The sequence below is a fragment of the Aedes aegypti genome, chromosome 3 (genome assembly GCF_002204515.2).
Source record: "Aedes aegypti strain LVP_AGWG chromosome 3, AaegL5.0 Primary Assembly, whole genome shotgun sequence".
NCBI classification, from domain to species: Eukaryota; Metazoa; Arthropoda; class Insecta; order Diptera; family Culicidae; genus Aedes; species Aedes aegypti.
The window spans coordinates 168,091,154-168,110,246 of record NC_035109.1 but is presented as its reverse complement, the minus strand read 5'-3'; the positions used below and the strand labels follow the sequence as shown (position 1 = coordinate 168,110,246).

General features: G+C 35.1%; 1 protein-coding gene across 3 annotated transcripts in view; it reads left to right on the top strand.

The window, feature by feature from the left end:
- Positions 1-2,655: 2,655 nt before the first annotated feature.
- The window catches only part of LOC5574136 (alpha-tocopherol transfer protein-like), a 31,904-nt gene continuing 15,466 nt past the window's right edge, over positions 2,656-19,093 (top strand). For 2 of the 3 annotated variants that reach the window (XM_001661155.2, XM_021849585.1), the window contains exon 1: positions 2,656-2,848. The gene's annotated coding sequence lies outside the window, so the exon portion shown is untranslated. Of the gene's footprint in view, positions 2,931-19,093 lie in introns of all 3 variants that reach the window. The other variant, XM_021849586.1, reaches the window with a different exon arrangement.

Genomic DNA, 19,093 nt, shown 5'->3' with positions numbered 1-19,093 from the left:
AAATTTAAGTTTCATACTGCAAACTGAGAATAGTGAATGGCATGTTTCGTTGAAATTTGTTATATATGTGTAATTGATTCTAGCTTTGCAATTTTCTACATTAAGTTTATTAATGAAAAACGTTCCATAACATCAGAGTGGACGGCAATTTATTGAATCAGTTTGAAAGTTATAAGGGAAAATCATTTCATTAGCAAATTGTGAAAATGTCCAAAGTAGCCCCTTTTTTGTCTTGAAGGACACACTTTTTTCGCTATTCAAGCATTTTTGTTATTTCTTGATGAATTTGCCTCATATTTTGCACATTTGTTACGTACATATACAACTTAAATATAGGCAAAAAAATATCAACATCTATCCATAATTCTAAGAGTTACAAATCCTCAAAGTTAAAGAATGTGGAAATAATGTCAAAAGAAGCCCCGTTTGACGGTATGGATATTTTTTCTTCATACTTGCAAAAATGGAAGATTTCTCCTAATGCCTCCAAAACTCAACTACCAGTATTCCCATATAAACCAAAAGCTCTTTACTTGAAACCTTCAAGTAGACATGTTGTCACGATGAGAGGGGTTTTTTATAGACAACATTCGTTGCAATTTTCTATTGCCACGATTAATGCGTTGTATATTTAGGTATTGTAAATTGAAAGCGATTTTTTCCTTTCTCATAAGCTGGTGAAATCAATAATATGTTGTCAACAAATTGTGAATAGAAGCTGCATTTAGTTTTACCAAATTAGGATGATAGTGTTGTCTGACACAGATTACATAGATATAAGAAATAAATTTAATTATTGAAGTTATACTAATAAAAAAATAAAAAACCTTTGTCCACGATTCTTTTATATGACTTGGTCCACAAGACAGATATCTCCCCGGGACTACCTCATGGTATTTTTATAAAGGGCTTAAGGCTTGTTGATGGTCCTATTCTTCATCATCACTTCTTTCTCTATTTGCTCCGGCCGCGATTTGGTTCTGCAATGACACTTACATTTTGGGGCTGGGTATACCCCAATGCCCAGTGAAACTTCTGAAGTCTCTTCCATTTCGCAGGCACCCCGACGACCAAAGCCGGTGGTTCGTTGTGATCGATGCTACTCGGCATAGATCTCATAGCTAATCTAGGAAGGTTCCTCGACGGAGGAATATCTCCCGACAGGGTAGACAATCGTCACCGTCAAATGTAAAAAGTCGGTGACGAAACTAAAAGCAGCATCGTCATCGTCGTTCAACCAGCGTCGGATGACGATTTGCCACAGAGATCCGATCACATAGGCTCGGCGTCATGACGAACAAAACGATTCCTTCGTTACGAGCGAATCTTCGTTCAGGAGCACTAAGCCAACTAAAAATATGAATCGTGTCTTCGACAGATTAAGAGCACTTTTTTTGAAAAAATAAAACAGAAGCAAAACAACACAACACGTCTGGAAGCGAACAAACGATCTCTGAATCGTCAACTCCACGCGCTTACCAACAGAGCTATTGTAGAATCATGAGGAGAGCGGGTTCATTTACTATGTATTGGTAAATGCAATTATGTGATGGCATTCGTTGGTTGGTGCAAAACAAGCGAATATACAGTTAACGCCTTCTTCTTGTGCGTAAGGGATCGTTCAAATATTACGTAACGTAATAGGGGGAGGGAGGATGTCTTCCGTAGTGTTACGGTCCATACAAAAATTTCAAATTGCCCATACAAAAGCTGTTACGAGGGGGAGGGAGGAATCTAAAATTGGAAAATTTTGCGTTACGTAATATTTTAATCATCCCTAAGGGTAGCAAGCGGAATGAAGAAACATTTGCTCGTTTACGATATTGGATTGAAGTTAATCGTGCATTCTTCCGTAGATGACGAGACGACGACCTGCCAGAGTTATTATGCTGGATGACGATGTCCTTTTTTTATTTGGTCACCGCACGGTGACGAATATGACGATTGTCCCGTGTCTCCCGAAATCGGTAACGGTACGCGCTGTTCTTACACCGTTGTTGGATCGGTAGAGTGCCGAAGATGGTGGATGGCTCCCAGTTCGCTGGCGCTACGACGACTCATGCCGGTGATGTCCCCTACGGTGGATCAATCCTACTTCGACAAAGATTTCTGCGGCGACGGAAGATCTTCCGAGCCGACGATATCAAGGCAGGTCCTGCGATTCCGATGGAGGGAAACTTCCGGTTCACAGAGATGCCCGAGGATCATTTGTCGGTGTTTTTCACGATCCACTCAACTAGTCCCCGACGCAGACCTAGTCTACCTCTACGCTCGATATACTCGTCCTAGTTCTGTCTATCTATCTGTGTATCCCTTTATCACTCTACTCCTCTATCTGTAAAGATGAGTTGCATACAAATTACTGGTTACCCAAGAAAGCCAAGTTTCCTGGAAATATCATGGTTTTGAATCCAAAATGAATGAAATAAATTTAATTTCAGCCTACTTCCATAATAACCGGTGCGACTTATGTTTCAGAAAAAATACATTGGGAACCTATGCGTTGGAGCAGCCATACCATTGCAATGAAGGGGAGACGACGAGCTCCAACCTGGTTAGGATTGATGATGCAGAGTAGCGCGCGTTGCTTGTCTCATGTTTTGCTTGCTGTATGCAATGCACACTTGAAGGGTAAGTTTCTCGTTGGAGCCTCCGCGGACTTTGGTTGCAGTCTTTACGCGTCTGTTGGCTGAGCCACACAGTTCCTCAACGGCTTAGCAGTCGAAGCGCGTGCGTCTTACAATTGTACTCGGTTTGAATGCGGTTTTTTTTTCTTTACATCATTAGTTGTGGTAGTTCTTTTGCAGAGGTACTTGCGGTCGTGAATTTACGTAATTGGTACCGAGAGGTTCGTGTTTGTACTTCTGGCTTAGAGCGACGTCGTTCAACTAGTGCATCTTTGGGCATTGTTTCGGGGGTTGATATTATAGGTGAAAAGTTCAACAACTAAGCTTTCCTAAGAGAACAAAACCAACAACATCATTGAAACTTTTTTTGCTGTGATTGTGAATACATGGGGAAGGAAGCTAAAAGCAGGATGCTAAAAGTGCTGCAAAAGATGGTGGTTCAAAATTATTTGAAACAATTAAACCCGCTCTGCCGTGTGGGCATTTGTGCATTTCTAGCATACAGTGAAAATAAACGAATTAAAGTGAAAACTCTCACCCTGGCGGCAGCTGTTGCAGACAACCGTGATGAAAGATGATATTTTAGCCAGACCAGACCGAGCCTATAATGTTTGAAACATGCAGCACGGATGCAATTTCAAGTTTTGCAGCGATGCAAAAGAAAAAAAATGAACGTGAGAAGGAAGGGAACCATCACCGAAGCCAACGGCTAGTGGAAGTGCATAAAACAGTAACACGGTGCTCACCAGAGCGTTATTATAAGAAAAAATCTCTTTCGAAGCCGTGCTCACCAGTCGTATTGCATGGCTAAGCTGCAAATCTGAACTAAATTTAAAAAAAATGAAAGGTCAGTTTTCAAAAAACGCCCTTTTGATGGTATAAGTCTACAAATTCAAAGTAAATCAGAGTTATTTTTTTTTTAACTTAACGTGTTTAGCAGAAAAAATACTATAAAAAATATATTCATACATGGTTTGTTTTGTTATTTGTAACCTTTTGTTCACAATTATTTTGCATTTTTTTTATAAATTTGTTAAATAATAATTCATTAAGCATCTCAAAACAGTCGCGTTATGAAAAAGCGTTACGTAATAATCATTACGCAACTGATTTAAGTTGGGTAAAGACAACAACGTCACTGTATAGTTTAGTGCAGAAAAGTAGATCGTATCATTACAGATTGGCGTGATTAATTACGATGAAAAATTGCATTAACTTAGCATAACATTTTTGTAGTAGGTTTTGCCATTTTTTATTACATTATTTTGAAAGAAATCGGGTAAAATTTTTTAACCCTTTCCAAAAAATAGTTCAGATAAATTTTGAAAAAAAAACTAAGTATGCAAAGCTATACCACTTTCTTTAAATCAATTTCTACACAGTCAGTCATAAAGTTTCATTGAAATCTGAGCAATGACGGTTTAACTAAAGCGAAATTTTTACACATTTTTAAATTGACATCACTCAAAAAATGAATAAATAACTTCATGATATTTTCAGCAAAATTGTACATTTAGACAAGATGGACAAGTTTGATGAAGACAGTTTTTGTGTAGGGCTTTCATATTTTCAGATATATCGATTATTATTTGTTGTCAAAAATATCACTTGAAAGTCGCAAGTTTTCGATATTTACATATCTTTTTGAAGTTATTCCAAGCTGTATAATCTAGAATATTCCAATTTCTAGCTATGATCTGTTTTGAACTTGTAACGTCTTGTTTTATACATAATACTCATTGAACTAATATGATTTTACTGATAACTGATTGTTGAGTAACACGTTTAAAATCAAGTTCTGCAAGTATTACAATCTGGAATTCAATTTAACTAAATAATTACCAATAATAATGGCAGCATACAATCGTAGGTTGAAACTTACGAATATATTCTTGAATATATTCTATGGAGTAGAGTTGGGAAAATGTTTAATATGAGTGTTCAAATTACACAGCTATCCAGGTTATTGGACAACAACAATTATTTCATCAATAATGATAGTATAAAATTCGCCCCTGAAAGTCTTATAACACTAAGGCTTATGGAGAACGAGCTATAATTTCAGTTTGTTATTGTCAACATTTGAAAACCATTAACTGTATTACAATTAATCTATTAAAAATTATTGCATTGATGTTTACGACGCAAAAAGGACTTTAATCAAAACTGTGCTGATGTTATATTAAAAACTTCACGTAAACATTATAATTCACTGAACAAATCAACTTTGAACTTAGTTTAGATCTTATGTTTCTTCCGACTTATTTCATGAAAAGGGCGTTATTTCAAAATGGGCGTTTCCCAAATTTCTCTCAGACATACAGCATAAATATACAAAAAGACTGGCGAGCACAGATTTGATGGAGATTTTTTTTCCTGATAATAACGGTCTGAAAGCACACCGCGAGAAACAGTCAGTGGCTGCAGTGGCCTAGGAGAGAGAAATCATGTGATAGAGCACACAAAAGTGAAATGCAATTCGCGTGCAATTTGCCGTTTTACCTATAGCAACAACACCAGCAGCATAGTTGTTATTTTCCACCGCTGGTGGCTCCCCCCTCATAGCAGCCCCGAGCCTCCCACCAGGAATACCAACGCTACATGATGGAGTTCAAGTTTGGAATTTTAAGCATAAACACCAAGCGTGTGCGGTGTGGAATGGAAAATGGAAATTTCTCTTAATGAATTGAGCTGGGCTGCTGCTTGAAGTAATATTTCAGAGGATGAAAAAACTATGCAGTTTTGGTTTTTGATTGTGCGACAGGACCAAAAGTTGAATGGTTCTTTAATCAATGGTGAACATTTAAACAACCTTTACACACATTATGTCACGCGTAACATGGAATTTCCGTTTCAGACTTCCTCCTTTTGTATAAGATTTGTGTAAGTTTTGTTTTGAAAAGTTTTTATTTCATCAAAGTGCTCCTTGTTGTGCACTTAAGCTCTAAAGTTGTTCTAGATTTAAAGATGCATACCTTTGAAGTAAGAGATCGAAAAACAAAACGTCAAAAGGACAAAAAGTTCAGAATTATTTGATCATTTATATTTTTTATACTTTTTATCTTTTGAATCTTTTTCCTCCCAAGCTTTTCTGTTTTCGACTTTTTCTCATTTTACCTCAGGTCAGAGATCCTGAACGAAATCTTATTTCTTGTCTGACTAGGATAAAAGCAATAACTATTGATCTATTAGAATTCTGAGTCAATTTTCTTAGCTACAAAGTAGGCCCAAAACACATTGATGTGTCGAAAACTAGTGATGGGTCAACAATTAGTGCTCTTACCTTACAAAACCTCTAAATCAATCAAGTCAACGCCATTGAAGGCATCCGAAGTGAGGGAACTGACCTAGTGTAGCGGTCACCTCTCACGCCGAGGACCTGGGATCGAATCCCATCCACGAGATAGTTATGAACTAGCACAGGGCTAAAAAATCTCATTATTAACCCTCTAATACCCAACCGCGCCTTTAGACGGGGTACATATTTGAGCTTTTTTTCGTATCTTGGAAATCAAAATGATTTTATTTTTGGCTTAAACCTTGGCTTATAACACGCAAATAAGAAAAGTTTTTTATGACTTTTGATACTTTTTTGTATTTTTGAATTATGTTTGAAAAATTGTATTCTTATATAATCTACAAATGCCTGGGGTTCATGTAACGAGTAATATTAAACAATAGTACCTTTTATATTTTCCCCCGATCAACCTATCACAGAAAAAGAGCTTGATGGTATTAAAATAATTTCACACATGTTTTTTCCGTTAATTACACGGAAAATGAAACAAAAAAACATTGAACAACAAAATAATTTAATATTTATAACAGTTTCGTGAAAACTTGAATTTTTATTAATGAAAAAAAAATCAGTAATCCGAAAAGGCTTCAAGAAAAAATTAAAAAAGACAGGGATGTTCAAAAATAAAAATTATAAAAATCAAAAGCCAAAATTCATAGATTTGCGAATTAAAATAAATCATTGCCCAAAATGTGTTTAGAGCGGTTTCAGATAACGCAAAATTATATATATATATATATATATATATATATATATATATATATATATATATATATATATATATATATATATATATATATATATATATATATATTATATATATATATATATAGATATATATATATATATATATATATATATATATATATATATATATATATATATATATATATATATATATATATATATATATATATATATATATATATATATATAAATCTTATATATAAATTTGGGTATAAGGTTAAAGATAGAAAAAGCACCCATAGTGATAGCATTTGATTTTTCGCCTACCATCTCAAACTCCTGAATATCTCAATCAACTCGCATAGACCTGAGTGAACGCATAAAATAAATATCTCATCGCTCGACGATTCATAAACGGTTTTGAATGATTAATTATCAGTATACTTGCATACATATCTGGTATCTAAAAGTGGACAGAAGAACTAGAAAATGGTACTGAAGCCTGAGTTATTCCGGTGAGTTACTGAATAAGGACCATGATGCCTTTGACACTTCTGTAGGTAGCCAAATTATAGATGGTTCCCAGAAACAGCATAATACAATCACTTTATAAATGAATTAATAGTAAAAAGGCATCAATGTGAACCTGAATTTAGACCGATCGTACAAATGGTCATTTTCAGGTTTAACAATGCCGGGTATTCAGCAGATCAAGCGGTCCAAAACACACTTCCAAATTCTCATTACTTCTCTAGTTTCTGTGATTAGAGTTTGGAAGACATTATGGTTTATCATGGTTGCATGTACTTCATTATAGAGAGAAGCATAATGACTTTGGTATATTTAATTTATGATTGATGATCCAACAAAAATAGTTTGTTTTGAATTCTTGATTGAATTAGTGAACTAGGAAATTATGAATCAATGATATGTATGCAGACTTAATTACACTACTTCAACATCTACTGTGACTGAGGAAATTAACTCTGCTTGGTTCAACCTAACAAATCGTGGGGCTAAGAGTGGGCCAAAAATTCAACCTTAGTGCGATAATCAATATATCCAGAAAAACTATACCAGTTCAAAGAAACAAATACCCTACAGTGGATCTGCGACATATAGACTACAGTTTCGCTAAACAAACTCATGTCCAAATATTCACTCATTTTTAATTATAACAGTTTTAAAATTGATTGTCTTAAACGAACTCTTGTTGGGGGCAAGAGTTCGAAATTACTGTGGTGCAAAAGTTTTTGCGATTAAAACACAAAATATCGATACTTCTGTAACAGGAGTCACAAAGTAATATTTCCATGAAATTCACACTCAAATTTTATTATAAACTCAATCAAACTAGGATGATTACCAAATAGTAGTTTTTCGCAAAACCAAGGTAAAATGTGAAATTTTGTTATATTTTTGGCTATAAACATTTCTCTAAATTGAAAGGTAATACAGTCAACTTACTAGATATTTTGTATCTCGATATCGAGTTAGAGTACCACATAAAAAGTTAGTTTTCGTTGCTACCTCGATGGTCCCTTGGATCGTATTTGCACTGGTTCTGTGTTCTATTACTTGTTCCTCCTTAACTCGATGGTCCCTTCAACATCGAATAATGGAAAGTTGACTGTTTTTCTTTTTTCATTTTAGGCAATTCACAAGTTTTTTTTTCATGAAATAATATATGGCTCGGATCCCACTATGGACTGAAAATGGTTTCCAAACGTTTATACAAAAACTTATGTCGGCTGTGTGCAAGAAAATGTAATTCTCGCGAAACATTACTAAAGGACCTATCTAACATTGAGAGGCTCTCTTTGTTTACTTTCTCTTTCATTAATAACTGAGTCACATTAAACTCTTCTGTTGCGTTTTTTGTATAAAACGCTAGTCAAGGAAATTGATTTTCGATCTATAGTGAAAAACTTCCCAAAATCTTTAGTTTATAATCGAAAGAGAACGAGAGAGGAGAGAATATCTCATTTGTACATAGGTCCTTTAGTAATGTTTCGCGAGAATTATGCGCTAACGCATACGAAATGGACAAGTTTGGAGGCTTCGATCACGGCTTTTTGGGATCCGATTGACATGAAATTTCCACCGCAGCTTAAAAATAACTTCAATTTTTTTTTAGGGATACGGGCCTGGTGTAGTGGTTAGAACTCACGCCTCTCACGCTGAGGACCTGGGATCGAATCCCATCCCCGAGATAGTCACTTATGAAATAAATCTTAGTGACGACTTCCTTCGGAAGGGAAGTAAAGCCGTTGGTCCCGAGATGAAATAGCCCAGAAGATAGAAAAAATAAACTTCAATTTCATAAACAAACTTTTGAGTAGTCGCAAATCTCAAATCTTCACAGAAATGATCAAATCTTTAATAAGAAAATACTCTTAAATAGAAACACTTGGAGCAATACACTCTTCTGCAAAATTTTGCAATTTGATAAGCTACACAAATTTGCAGAATAACATTTTTCTGTTCAACTAATTCGTTTAAAAGTATATCCAATTACTTTTATTAATTCTAGAGTTTGTATTTCAAATATTGTGGTTTTTTAGTTAAGTGAAATTTATGTTTCTTCTGCGCAGCGATGAAAAAAATCAGATAAATCATACCACTAGAAGCCTAGATAGAGGCCTCCAAACCAAACGATTTTTCATGAAAAAACGATTAATGCGTACTTTATATTGTCCTGCTGGTGCTGCTTTTCTCCGAATGCTAGTTCCCAGATTTACACGTTTCACCGAATGCCGTTTCACCGGTTCATTACCGTTTCCCCGAAAAGTTATGCAGTTTATAAATATGCATGAATTGCCTTCTGTGGCAGGGTGGTGAACTAGGAAAAACGATGTCTATACCAGAAGAAGGCGATATTGGGTTATTCTCGACTAAACACATACTGGCAAAGATGCTGAGGACGGTGAAACTCGAAAGAACCGCCAATGAAGAAGGGTGCATATCAGATGACCGTTTCATTCGCAACCCAGAAAAGTATGAAGTTATAACAATTATGAGTGCTAATATTTTTTCGGGGAAATTGGATATTCGGGGAACTAGCATTCGAGAAACTGGCGTTTGGGGAAATGACACTCGGGGAAACGTAGCATTACCGTCCAGTTGTGTTCAGACTGATTGTAGTGACAGTCGGTTTCCATACAAAATGAACAACTTTGGCATGCTGTAACATTGTTTCTCTATGAGTAATCGGCATATAATTTTATCAGAGCACTACAAATTTGATCAATTTCATTGTCACATGAAGTTGATAGGGGCCCTTTATTTTTGAGATTTCTAGCTCAAAACAAATGTCATGTTATTCAGGTATGGGACTTTCACTCAAAATACAATAGAAATCTATTGAGATTTGGAAAAATTAAGATTAATTGTTGTGAAAATTGTAATTTTCGGTCTAAATTTCATTTTATACAACAAAATAAAAATAGAAACGTGTTTGTTTTTGTTTTTTTTTATTAAAGGGCGATTCTAAGCTAAGGATGCTTTGAGGTATATTAGATTGGCTCGAAGCGGGGAAAGGTTCGAATCAGCGGGGCAAAAGTTAGAGTCATTTCTCGGGAAAACTTGTAAATTGCCTTAGTGAATATAATACCTTTAATTTTAGCTAAAAATGCCAGATCGTACGAAAAAAGTCACCAAAATTGTATATTCCTCCTTAGTTTTGAAAAAAAAAATGCCATTTTTGGGCATATTATAATTGAGGAACCCAAATGCAAAGGGATGTAAGTAGCATTTTGGTCGGTTTTGAGTTGAGTATACTGTAAAAGTCCACTGTTTCTATGCTTTCTGAAGGTATTTTTAGATGATTTTCACGTCAAACAGAAAAAAAAACATTATTCTCAGAAGATAGGCTTTGGTTTTTAGCTCCCACACAATTTGCACGAAAATTTATTTTTTTTTCTGGGGAAACTTCAAAGTCGATTTTTTTAAGTTTTTGTCACTTACACCCTTTTGCTTTGAATCCCTTCAACTAACCCTGTTTTAATTATTTTTTTTTAATGAAAATTTAGTGTGTTTATTTATGTAAACATAAGTTCATGGTTGGAATCGTGATTTTGGTTGATCGTTTTTCGCTGTTTTTCATGTCTGTTTTCTATAATGTTGTCAATACTAAACTTTTAAATACAAAAAAATAAATACGACGGGAGCTTATTTAGCTCATGTACCGAAGTTTCCATACAGATATGACTTTAGTGCAGAAAATTATTAACTTGTCAAAAAGATTATTGTTAGTTTGGAAAAAATCTTGACACACTTAATATGGGCAAATTTTAACAAAACAAGTTTACAGGAATTAATAAACAATTAAACTTCAAGAATATCGTAGAAATCCCAAATATAGGCAATTTATAAATAAATCTCCTGACATTTAGCAATTCAATAGTTTGAACAAAATGAGGGAATTAGTATGATTTTTTATGGTAAATTCTGTTTTGGGGATATATTTCAAGCTCTCAAGTTGACACCATGTTCAAATCCTGTGTGTGACTATACTGACAAGAAATATATATTAATCCTTTAGATATTCGCTAAGCGGTGATTGTTATAGTATTTTTGCTTTCACTCAGGCCAAACGGGGTAAAACTAAAAGTATATACAGCCATTCCATGAAAAACCGATCTAGTGGGTCTCCGAATTCCGTGCAAATTTGCTATTTTGTTCCTTATCCGAAATAAGGATACACGTATTTTTGGATTTTTTGATTAGGGTGACCATTTCCGAAATAGAATGACCAGAAAAATCGCGATTTTGCAAAATTTTTATTTTAAAAAAAAATTATAACTTTTGAACCGTTTGACTGATTTTCAATCTTTTTGGACGAAATGAAGGCTAAAGATTTTGACTTTTCGGGAAAAATATAAAACTTCACAAAAATTGTGTTTTTTACATGAAAAAACTCAATAGTTTCCGTTTTTTCGTGTTTTGAAGACCAAAGGGGCTATTGCTGCTCTCATTTTTTCTTAAAAGTTCAGAAAATTTTACGTAAACTGACAAATTTTCAGCGATGTATGTTTTTTAGTTTTTGAGATATATTTTTTTTGAAAATAAAAAAAAGTCATTTTTCATCGGCACACACTGTAGATCTCAGCGCGTTAGATTTGTAATGTTTAAAAAAATCATAACTTTTGAACAGCTCAACCGATTTCCAATCTTTTTTAATGGAATGAAAGCTTAAGGTCTCAACTTTTCAGAAAGTTGAGAAAGTTCAGGTCCCGAGGCCTTCAAAACACGAAAAAACGGAAACTATTGAGTTTTTTTCATGTAAAAAACACAATTTTTTATGAAATTTTATATTTTTTCTGAAAAGTCAAAATCTTTAGCCTTCATTTCATCCAAAAAGATTGAAAATCGGTCGAACGGTTCGAAAGTTATAATTTTTTTAAAAATAAAATTTTTGCAAAATCGCGATTTTTCTGGTCATTTTTTTCGGAAATGGTCACCCTAATCAAAAAATCCAAAAATACGTATATCCTTATTTCGGATAAGGAACAAAATAGCAAATTTGCACGGAATTCGGAGACCCACTAGATCGGTTTTTCATGGAATGGCTGTATAGATGTCTGTCAATACCACATCGAACATGATTATAGAATTTTACATTAGTTTCATGAAACTAAACATTCCTTTACTCAAAAAACTTCACATACAATCCGGCAATGGTTAAGACAAACAACGCTCATTTACTTTAGTTTGCATTGACATTTGTTCTCTCTTAGTAACAAATAAAATCGTGTGACACTGTGATCAAATTCGTCCTACCGATCAAATTCACCATAATTTACGATATAATGTTTGCCCGATATTTTGTGTTTCGTGCGTCTACCTAATTTTGAGTTAATGGGGTTGAGGTTGCTTCCATTTGAAGTTATGCGAAAAAAAAACCTACTGGTTAAGTTCTTATCTTTCAATCGGCAGATCATTTCACTCAGCTTGCAGTACTGTCATCAATTTAATTTTGAGTTAATGCACTAAGGTTCAGTTTTGTGTTGTTTTGCTCTTCGCTTTCTGACAACAATAGAAGGAATGAATTAAACTGGGAGAGAAACATTACTCAAAATTAAGCTAAAAAATACTTAAATATAAGTTTTTTATTTGCTCCGATTCTCATGATTCGACGTACTGATTTTTTTTTTCTCAAATTCCATGGCATGATTCATATTCCAAACACTAGATTTCAAACAGTGATTATTCATGTTTCATTGTTTTCACAGAATGATTAACTTTTACATTTTAAGTCCTCCGCCTTAAAAAGTTATGAAAATACTAATTATTACCTTTGAAATTGCTACTGTTCGGAATATGAGTCGTGTTCGGAAATTGAGACAAAACATGTGCTAATCAATCAATATCAGTAAACTGGTTGGTATTGTACATAGCGAAAACCCTAATTCAAGTGCTCACTTTAAGACCAAGAAATTTCCAAATATTTTGATACGTGTTTTTTTAGGATATAGCAAAACTTGTTTATTTAATTTTTTGCAGTATAGATAACAACCGAAGGTACAACTTTGCTGGAAAAAACGGGCTCAGACAGCCGTAGCGGTAAGCGCGCAGCTATTCAGCAGGTCTAAGCTGAGGATCGTGAATTCGAATCAAAATGGTCGAGGACTTTTTCTTAAAGGATGTTTTCTCGACTTTCCAAAGCATAGAGTACATGTCACACTGGTCAGTTGCTCATTTGGTTCTAAGTGCGGAAATACTTATAAAAACACTAATCTGAGAAGTATGCTTTGTCCCAGTGGGAATGTAACGTCAGAAAAAAGAAGTGCATAGCAGCATTTTCAGCACAGTATGTGCGTTTGTGGATGACGCTAACCGTGCTCTTGACAATGCGCGTGCAAAATACCTTCGGGTTGACATTGGTTGATTTTTTTTTTTTTATTTTGGATCAAAGTGTATGTGTCAAAAGTTACTTGAGAGGATCCATAACTGTGGGACAATTGTATATTCTGTTATTACCACGGCACAGGTTACGCCAAAACGCTACTTATCCACTACTTCAATCAACCCGAGCCAGCCAGACTCTGGTGTACCAATTTTTGCTGTACACCCCAGCAGCAACCACAAGCCAGCAATGGCTCGGTACATTCCAAAAGCAATTGCCAAAAGCGATAAGTCCTCTCAATTGATGTTACGTAAGATTTTTTTTCGTCGTTTTCTTCGATCAAGAGGCAACCACACTCCTTGTCTGGCGGCAGGTTATTTTTTTCGCTTGGACCAAAGACTCCAGCTAGGCGGATTGCTGTGCCAAGAGGTCACGGCTCGCAGTAACACATGTGCGGTCTGTGCTTCATATTGTTCATCTAGGCCCCCTGTAGACCGACTGCTAGGCTAGTGGGTATAGCCGGAGCAGCGAATAATAAATTTCGATGATGGCAAAAGGAGTTTTATTCTCTTTCTCTCCCGCTCTGTCTTCTCTCATTGAGCCACGGCATGGAAATTTTATGAATGGCCAGTGCATCACGTGCTAGGAGTATATCATCGTATGCGAAATGCACAGTAATGGGGTAGCATCGAGATGATCTTTAAAGTTATTATGCTGAAAAAGCTTGAGCTATCGGTTAGGCATGCGGTTAATGTGGCACTAGGTATTTGAATTAAACTTTCCCAAGAGGTCTGCTAGCGTGATGGTAGACGCTGTGTACCTACCAAGGTTTTCTAATAGCTGGTTTATGTTGAATCATATTTTTGCTCGTCCATTTAGTGGTGCGACTGTTTTAATATTATTGGCTTTGCTGTTGTTACATTACATGCTGTTTCGGAAAAATACAAACTGTGATAAAATTATCAGTCTCATCTCAGCCATGAGCAGGTTGAGCCAATTGGAGGATTAAAAGAGAAAATTACACATATTTATAAAATTGTGTAAAATGTGTATTTATGGGAAGATGATCAATATTCTAGGCATTTTTGATTCAAATCTACACCTTGAAAAAAGAGTAATTCATGAATAACTTTGTTAATTCAAAAGATAGGGTGATTATATGTTCAGCAAAAACACAGGTTTTTCTATGACAAACAACTTTGTAGAAAACACAAAAAATGTTGAAAATCTTGGAAAAAAGTTATGATAAAAAATATGATTTTTAGAGACCATTCACATATAACGGCATATATCTCAAAAAGCATAAGAGATAGAAAATTCATGTCTTCGACAAAGTTGTTTCGAATTGCCAATTCTACAACTTTGCCGAAGACACCATATGTCTATCTAAATGTTTTGAAAAAATAGTTTTTCTATCTCACCACGGTGTCTTTGTGGAGGAATTTTATTACAAAAAAATAGGTAAGTCTGAAATTTCGAACAAAAAACAATTATACTTTGCTCTTTCAATTGCGACCAAAATAAAAAAAAAATCGGTCGGGGGTCCAGCACATTTTTTTTTATTTTGTGTGAAGTATTTATAGATATGTGTTTTTGTACCGACGCACATTGCGTTGAACGTATGGAGATACGGGGCAAACTGCAAAATCAAACCATTTGAACACCTTGGCATGGAAGGTAAAGTTGTTCTTGGTCAAAATAGCTGTAATAAGCATAAATCACATATGATATACGCATAATCGCAAAACTGTCTCAAGCGTAATTTTAATTATTTTTCATTAAAAACCTTGAAAATCGTACTTAAATTGGTCATAATGATGTATGAAGTCATTAGGGCCCATTCACATATTTCATAACGCTGAAAGGGGTGTGTAAGTGTCTTCAAGATGTAACAGGTCATACAAAATTTGGAACATATTCTTACAAAATGCGTTATAAGGGGGTGGGTGGGTGTTTAAAATGGTCATTTTTGGCTTTATGAAATTTGTGAACAAACCATTAGGAAATATTTCTCGCAAAACTTATGATCTCGTCCTAAGGCGAAGTAGCATCGAAGTCAAACTTCGAATTTTCAAGAGCACAAATTCAGAGAACTTGACAACCTTTTGCGTTGAACATTTTATTGAATGCGATTAACACCAGCGAGTTACCAGTGAGTTACCGGTTGACTGCTTCTCTAGACTCGTGCTTTTGAAAATTCGCGATTTGGCTTCTTTGTATCTTCACCCTAAAAACCATTGGTAACCGAGTGTGTAACTCGTTGTTATTAAGCAGATGAACGGATCAAAATAAAAACTATCACCACTGGGAGACAGAGGAGGATCTTCTCTTCATTGTAGCCTTATGAAATAAAGTGTAAATCCATTCGTTTGCTCAGTAGTAACAAACTACACACACCACCTATGGCTGTTAGGACGAGATCATAAATTATGCGAGATTTCTCTTTTTACTTGTAGATACAAAAGTGACTTATCTGACTTTCCAACAACAAAATTTCAGCTATTCGAATTTACTAGTAGAGAGCTTCGCATGTGATAAACCATGGAGCTGAAAAATACGCTATTTTGGATGGTATTTGTGAAGCTTCAAATCTTATATTTTTTAATGTTATTTTTTTAATGGCACAGTGCTTATGAAAAGATTAGAAACTAATATCATGAGGCTAAAATGGGTTTGGGATTTTTGTACATGTTTGCAGGGCTATAATCCCATATAAAGCAAACAAACTCATGAATATCTCTTCTGATATCCGTCGGATTGAATTCCTCTCTTCAGCAATTTCTTTATTATGGTTTGAAGAATGAGTTTTTACAATGGGAAAATAAGTTTGTACTTACATTACAGCACAAGCGTATTTGGAACATATCTCAAAATTTCTTCAGAGTAATTTCCATATAAACCTACATTGTCTTTGGGCCACCTTTAAATCACCACCTAGAAAGCTAAAAATTTCACAGAACACTATTCTTATAGTAAGGATGGTAAGGAACATATGGGAGATTGGATTCTCAAACATTTTTAAAATTTTAACCGCCCTAATGTACATAAACACATACATACGCAAATACAAACACCGACCGATTTTTTTGGTTTTTGCAGCAAATGAACGCGAGAGATCTAGACTTTGTTGTTGCGAAGTTTCAGACTTATCTATTTTTTTGTAATAAAATTGTTCTACGAAACACACCGTGCTCACTGCTAGGTGGATTGATTACAAAACTTTATGCATCAGAAGATGCGCTTTAATACACCAAGAAACTTCTCCGAACAAACTATATCGCTAAAATCAACGGCTTGTGCGCTATTCAAAAAGCGCAAGAAATCGAAGAAATAAAACACAGTGCAATGTCCTCCTTCATAAGCATCCAAAACGAAAGTAATCGGTGAGAGGTCTAGAGCATTTTTTCCGGACTCAATATCGACTCATGGAACCATACTTAAAACAATGGTTATTTCATTGGTTCCTTCAAATATCGACTCATGGAGGTTTGACTGTACGTAGAATTGTTTCACAAATCTAGTCAAAAAGACAAAGTGTATAAACTCAAAACAAAAGTTTTAGAATTCTGTTTCAATGTTTTTATATATGTTTTTTTCCTAGTTTTGCAACTATTTGGAAAATGAATCTGAAATAGTATAGTACAAACAATACACTAAACTAAATGTTCTCAGCATGCAATTCATATTATAAAATTAACGAGCAAATTTGAAGCTTGATTTTAAAAATTAACAAGGTTAAGGGGACGGACCTGGTGTAGTGGTTAGAACACACGCCTCTCACGCCGAGGGCCTGGGATCGAATCCCATCCCCGAGGTAGTCACTGAAACTTTTAGTGACGACTTCCTTCGGAAGGGAAGTAAAGCCATCCTTCCCGAGATGAACTAGCCCAGGGCTAAAAATCTCGTTAATAAAGATAGAAAAAAAAATTAACAAGGTTGGACAGCAAAATGGTATGGTTTTATCTAAATTCGATGGACATATATTCAACTGGAAAATCTTCTTTGCAGTTTTAGCAAACTCCGAGCGCTGAATGTTTGCTGAAATGTAGTACCACATTGATCTCCTGATGATTTATTTCAATTTTAGCAGCAAACGAAAGAGGAAAGCCTTGGCTTTCATCAGTCTCAATTTAAGACATGCCGTTTTTTTTGTTATAAAATTACACAGAAGAGACACCGTGAGGTTATTTTATCGCTACTGGACCCATATATCTTTTGTAGCAATATACTTCATATCTTGGATGTTGGCTCCGTAATCTTTGATATTGGTGATCCAAAGCAATCAAAGAATACGAAAGGATGCGGTTTTGGAGGTACACTTGTCTACACAGATATAGATTCTGAAAATTTCCCCCAGTGAACTAGACTACCGAAATTCAAACATTTTGTCTTATGTAAAATGGAATGAATATTGTAACATTAATATTTAATTTATGAAACTCATTCAAGAAGTGGATCAGGAAGAGGAAGTGACGAATTTTCATAAGGCGTTTCTATATCTTTTAAAAGTCCTTCTGTCTACACGCAAAAAAATTGTGCGGTAAAAACTATCATTCTAGGGGGTTAACTTAAGCGCTCGCACCGGCAATTTTCAGCAGACCAGATATGCGCTTGATTTTACCATGTCTGTAGTTGAAATCAGATTGTTGTAAATTATTTCTGTCAAATGTACCAGTAATGCGGTGGGGTGTACCGTAAACATAGTATATTGGTCTGAATTTCCATGGTAGTTTTAAGAATGGGCGTAGTCAGCTAAAATAGTTATTTTTACCACAGATTTTTTTCCCGTGCATGTGTACACCTTCATACTGAGGTCAACAAGTACCGTCAAACGGAGTAACTTACTACACTTTTCACCATTTAATCCATAAGCAAAATATATGTAATGTTTAGAGTTTTAAAGTACTTTTTAAAAATTATGTTTTTCAGTCGTTTTTTAACAAAATTCCATAAATATCAGGATTGATGTTTGTCTTTGAAACTACGGGTATCGATTCGTAAATTACGATAGTTCAAGCGTGTGCTAGAATAAGGGCGTAAGTCGCATGATCGATTTCTCTTCATCGATCCTCTCTTCTGTGGATAAAGGTGAAAAGATGCGGGTTTGTTAGCATTTTTTCACTTCTAGACGCTAGGTAGCGATGCAATTTTGCGTCCTGAGGTGAAAAAATGCTGACAAACTTCCGTCTTGTCGCTTTTTTTCATAGAAGAGAGGATCGATGAAGAGAAATCGATCATGCGACTTACGCCCCTATTCTAGCACACGCTTGAGTTCCGAATTCAATTACGGGGAGTACTGGAGTAGCTCCATAAGCCAGAAGCCACATTCATAGTGAGTCCCAAAAGTTATTAACGATTAATCAAGCTTCATTGTTTTGCAGACCGAGTCTGAAGAAGGATGGTTCAAGAGCAGAGCGTTAAGTTAATCATGATTGAAAAATTGATGATTCAACGAAAAATCATGATGAGAGCTATTTGATTCAGTTTTTTTTTAATCATAAGTGTACCGTAAAATGGGGTAACTTTGATAATGCGGGTTACTTTGATAGTGCGAGACCCACAACACACTAAACGAAATAACAAAGTTTCTGTAGCATTTTTGAAACGCTTACAAACAATCTGTTCTACGATCAC